We start from the raw sequence: 5,967 nt of genomic DNA, 5'->3' as shown, positions 1-5,967 counted from the left end.
ATGGATAGAAAGAGATAGATGGATAGATTCACTTGGTCTGCGCGTTAATTGCATGATTCTCTGCAATTAGCTCACAGTGCCGTGCAATAACAGTGCGTGGTTGGGGGTGGGCGTTGCATTGCCATTAATTTAAATGGCACCCCAAACCCATCTCCCGCCCACAATGCGATCAATCATACTTCAACATGTGGTACTGCATTGCTTTTGCGGTATGATTTTAAAAAGAAGCACATGCGCTGCGCAGTACCACGCATTAATCGCAATTAACGCATGGACCCAGTGTGAATGGGCCCTGATACTCTTCATGTTGAGATTTGAAAAATATCTTATATATTAAGCAGGATAACTGCACAAAAAGATCAGGATTGCAGTCAGCAGTGTAAATTCATCTTATACGATGTAGTTTGTAAGTCTGTATAGAGAAAGGTGCTTAAAGAGGAGAGAACATTTGTAGTATTTCATGTTACCTTATTCTGTTCCTATGATGATCAGATAAGTGTGTTGCTAAAAGGGGAAACAAAGACCAAATCAGAGAAAATGCTTATGTACTAACAACATCAAATGTGGCTCGTATCCTGTAGACCAGTGGTTCTCAACTCATGCACACACCTTCTGCAGTGGGTCGCGGCGTCCTTCCTGCAAAGAGCGGCCCATGTTATCGGCTATTGAGCACATAATGTCAGGTTACATTGTACATTGGGGAGATACCCCACATGCCTCTGCACTGTCTCTGATGTTATACCTCTGCCCCCTAAATTCAAAGGTAGGAGATACAAAAATGTTTCTTAGCTCTAAATTTATGGACTGCCCTCTTTCCTACACATAATGGTATCCACCTTTAGAATTACTAAGAGATAGTATATGGATGCTATGAATCAGGGAAATAATCTGCTTCAGAGAATGGGGAACTCCGGGAATTGCAAAAATTAACAAAATTAACAATAAACTGCTAATTTCTGTAACTAAGCTTACTTACCAGTTACATTTCCATTTTCTTCTAGAGATATCGGCACTGATGCTATCTGACACGTCCGGGTTTGTAGGATAGCGTGTCCCCCGCCACTCGCTGTAGTGCTTCCTGCTGGATGCTACTTTACTACAGAACACAGCAGCCACTGGAAGGGACCACAACAAGAAGCAGGGGGCACGCTATTTAACACACCCATGTCCTGTGGGTGAGGAACCAAATTTCCATTTCCTTCTAGAGACTGGAGCTTTTGCAATTCAACATTTCCTGGTGTGTAGGATAGCATGCCCCTCACCGCTCATTGTAGTTTCTCTTCCCGGCCACTTTGTTACTACAGAACACAGCAGCCATTGGAAGGGACCACTGCAAGTGGCAGGGGACACATTATCCTACACACCCAGAAGACTGCCAGGCAGGTATAGATTAAGCTTTTTCTTTTACAAGCTGGCTGGCTATTCGCCCGCCGAGCGCACCACAAGGCACTGCGCACCACCTTGTGAAGCCCTGGATGGCTAAAGCCTTGCACCTGACCACAGGTACAGTGCACTGAAGGGCCATGATTGGGCAAAGTAATGATGACTTTGCCCAATCATGGCTCACCTGTCAGGTGCCGTACAACTGTAAACAGTTGGGCGGAGCTAGATAGCTGTCACTGCTAGTTCCGTCCAATTGTTTATATTTTGCCGGCATCTGTCAGAATGCTATTCTGCGTCGGGAGTTTGTCCCGAGCGGACGGGTCGTCATTTTTAAAAAATAATTTCTATTTATTTTTTCTTGTTTTATTTTGTCGAGTCGGCGTCGTCGTGGACAACACTAGACGTCGTGATTGACCCTGGATTACATCAGTGGATCCATTTAAAAAAAAAAAGTTTTAATAAAAGACTTGTCAAAAAATTATCTTTTGTTTGTTTTGTTTTTTTCAATTAAAGGATTTTTTCTAAAATCTGGCATCTTGTTTATACTTTAAATGTAACCCTTTAGTAAATGGGTAGGGGTATAAGTACCCCTTACTCATTTACAAGGGGGGGGGGGGGCGCATCTGGGTGCCTGGTATGACTTTGAGTGGGAACCCCACACACTTTTTTAAAATTGTAACTTGGGGTGCCTCCTAAAATTCCTACCAGACCTAAAGGGTCTGGTATGACTTTTGGGGGGAATCCCACGCTTTTTTTAAAAAATGGGGCCCCTCCTAACTTTCCTACCAGACCTAAAGGGTCAGGTATTGTTTAGGAGGGGGAACCGCACACTTTTTTTTTTCTTTATAAATGTAATTTTTGCTGGAGCAGGTTTTATACATTGTACAGATGTGCCACATTACAGGCAGTTTAAGGGAACCCCCCAGGAACGATATTTAAAGGATTTTTTTATTTTTATTTTTACCCTTTAAGTGATGTTAAAATCACTGCTCCTTTAAAAACGATATTTTTAAAAGTGTTTTTTTTCATTGATACATGTCCCCCGGTGCAGTACCTGGATCCCCATACACTTTTTAAGGCCAAAACTTGCATATAAGCCTTCAAAATTGGGACATTTGATTTTCAGAGTTCTGGTCCCATAGACTTGCATTGAGTTCGAAGTTCGAGTTATAACTTTTTCCATGTTCGAAAGTTTGAAGTCGAACTCGAACTTAACTCGGGTGTGTTCTGCCCATCACTACCCTATATATACCTGCTTGCACCTTGACCCCCTGGACTCTCAGATACACCATGCTAGCCTCCTCTCAGTTCAATATGATATATCCTGACAGCAACTTCAGAAGCCTATTACATTCCTCAACAAAACATTCTATTATTTGCATTATGTGATAGAGCGACTTCTCACATTCCCATCTGTACCTGTACAGAAAATGAGATGTTTGACATTTATGTAACACTGTGCTGCCTACGAGCTGCCATTGTAGGCAAATTGATACAATAAAATGACATTTGGCTCTGTTTTTGTATGGGATTACCAGACAGGAAGTCTGCAGTACATAGGAAAATATAAATCTCTTTTTTAAATTGGGGACATGTATCTATATGATTTCTTGCATAGAACATTTACATTTGAATGCTTTTGTTTTGTTTTTCTTACCTTCAGCTCCGAGAGAGAAGTCATCATCCAAACTGTTTACTTTGCTGATAAGCCCTGCAAGTGAGAACATTATTTAAAGGCATGTTGTAGGATACCTGATCTTGAGTACATTGCTAAAGTATATTTTGTAATCTCTGCTTTCAGGGGTGTAACCACAAAAGAAAAGGTTTGATGAGTCCCCCCACTGTTGGGCATCCCCTTTCTCACCAGTGGCCAGTGGTCTCTAGTTCATTCTGACAACCAGCACCCACAGCCACCTGAATACCCGAACAGTAACTGCATCTCACTGGATTCTGTCATAGTTTGGCCAACAATTTTCCAGCCGGTTCCTTCAATTTTTCAGTTGACTTTTGTAGTGTCAGGGGGCGATGATAGGGCCCCTCATGACTCAAATTTCAGCAGCGATTGACCGGAATTCGAGACGTGTATGGCCAGCTTAAAGTGTATTACCACCAGTACAACCAAATTTAAGAAAGCTCACTATGTATTTGTTATGTGTTCCCATTCACACAGTATACCTAAAAAGAATTAAAAACAAATTCTTACCTTTCTAGTTGTTTCTTTGGGGCGGGATTACAGACAAGACTCTACAAGCAGCTTGAATTGTTCAGAAAAACTGGCAGAACAATACACTATATCAACACTGAAGTACAGTACAGTTAATACCACCATTGCGGAGGTATTTAAAAAAAAAACAAAACATATGACAGCAATGTATACCGAGTATAAATGAAGGAGGCATATGCAGTTGCTGAATATGAACACTAAAATGTACTTTTTTGTTAGCTGTCTTCATCTCCTCATGGCTCCTTTTGAAATGGCCACCTCTGTGCTGCAGTCTGTGTGAATTACAGGTTGCTGTACACAGTAGGAACCACAATGTAGGGCATGGAAAACCACATTTCCCATAATGCTTCTGCTTCTCTCATGCATTCGTTAATATTCATAGTGGCAATGCCCCTGAACAGTGCAGAGTGACCTGGAAAGGCAGAGCTGGCGTACAGCCTGTACAAGACAATCTGACCCCAGTGTCAGATTGACTTTCCTGTGGAGGGAATTTTGAATTTGGCGGATTCAGGCCAACTGCAAAGTTCATAAAAAATTTAAAAAGTAATTAAAATGTACACACATATACAACATCACTGCACCTCTGAATTACTACAATAAATGCAATAAATAACTTAGGTGGGAATGGGCTAGTACGACATACAACGTACCACCCAGGCCTTGATAGCTTTAACCTTTTCATAGGACAGACAGTGTGTACATCTCTGATCTGCCAGCACAATACAAACAAGCTTAATTATAATGAACATGACTCCTATAGAAAGGGACAGATAAGTAAAACTTTTATAGGATTTTTCAGCAAATAAAAAAGGTAATTTTGAAATATTTTTATAAGTTATACCATGTAACAAATATAAAGTGTGTACAGTACTACACTAATTTGGATGCAAAAGTGGAAATACACTTGTTTTCTCCTATTCACAGTTCAGCTGTAATGTTGAAGATTTTTTTGTAGAAGAAATAGTCAGATAATGACTTATCAGAAATGAAGCTGATAAGAACATTTCATCAAGTGGGTTTTATCTAGAATTTCAGTCACAAGAAATGAATAGGATTTCCTGTTATGACTTCACGTTATCACAACTATCGGTCAAAACGATCTTGTTTAAAGGACTATAATGACATTCATTATATTCACTCATCAGAAGGAAATTAGGTTTAGCTGAGGCAAAAAATGGGCTATAGATAATTTTTCTTGTTGCCCATAGCAAGCGATCAGTTCCCAGCTGGCAGAGGGGCGGCCACAGTGTCCTAGGTTGCTATGAGCCCTTAACAACCTGTGTTGCTCTTTCTGGCTTTCCACCCAGCTCACTGAAGTCACAAGTTTAAGAGAGCTGAGGAGGACGCTCTGCCTTGCGTCCAACTAAGTACCTGGCAATTAGTGACGTGAATGAGCTGGACGGGATGCCAGACAGTGCAGCTGAAAGCACGGTTCAGCGTCCTCCGCCAGCCCCCCCCTACAACAAGTGTTCCCTATCAGCACCCCCACCCGAAAAAACATCGCCTCTGACAGGGAATTCCATAAGGAAAGCCCTGACCCCACCATCCATGTAAAGTGTGAACAGGGCACATAATAAATAATTATCTTCTATGTGCCCTGTTCACACCATACACGTGTGTAGAAAAATGCAGCTCAATAGACAAGGTGTGAGCAAGCACTGAAGGTCACAGGTCTGAATGTTACAGCCTCCCATTCATCAATTCTCTGGGCAATTATCAGGAAAACCTGTGTGTTCAGGCTCTAACACTGATCCACGGTCTACAATTACCTTTGTGATACAATAAGCCTTCTTCAGAAAGAGTTTCCAGAGATGAGCTGAAAGTGATATGAAAAAATTATTTTGAAAATCTTCATAAAATATAACGTCTAGAAAAATAATTCTTCCAACATTTTACCAGTTAAGACTAGTGTAAGGCTGATGGTTCCTTGCTTTTGAAATTTTGCCCTTTAAATCTTTCTCTTTAAGAATGAAAGGATGATTTGTATATCATGAAATGGCCACTTTACACAGATCTTTGTAATCATGAAATATCTGTCATAAGCACACCATTACCATCTTGGAAACTACACCTCTATGTGATCAGGTTGTAAGAGACTTTTGTTCATGTGTGAGGGGGGCCACCTGGTGGCCAGGTTGTCAAGCACCTTCCTGGCCGGAGGCTTCTATAACAGGTTTGCATGGGCAGCAAGCCAAAATGCCAACCTTGCCCGGCCGGTTTCAAAACATACTCAGGTTCCCTATATTCGGCTCTAGGCGTAGGCAGGGGTTGTCAGTTCACTTTTGTAGGAGGCCTCCGATGTATCCCTGGTTTCAGATTCTGTCCCTGGAGAAACCTGACCAGTTACCGCCACTGACTTA

General features: G+C 41.5%; 1 long non-coding RNA gene across 1 annotated transcript; it reads right to left on the bottom strand.

Annotated features, from left to right (window-relative positions):
• Positions 1-465: 465 nt before the first annotated feature.
• On the bottom strand, positions 466-5,426 carry LOC108797229. Its single transcript, XR_001941869.1, has 3 exons — positions 5,377-5,426; positions 3,041-3,094; positions 466-504 (listed from the first exon to the last, which is right to left on the bottom strand). It is a non-coding gene; the product is annotated as an uncharacterized LOC108797229 (long non-coding RNA).
• Between the last annotated feature and the right edge of the window lie 541 nt (positions 5,427-5,967).

This window comes from Nanorana parkeri, unplaced genomic scaffold (genome assembly GCF_000935625.1).
Source record: "Nanorana parkeri isolate BGI_ZX_2015 unplaced genomic scaffold, ASM93562v1 scaffold33, whole genome shotgun sequence".
Lineage (NCBI taxonomy): Eukaryota > Metazoa > Chordata > Amphibia > Anura > Dicroglossidae > Nanorana > Nanorana parkeri.
This window is presented reverse-complemented; position numbering and strand designations above follow the sequence as displayed.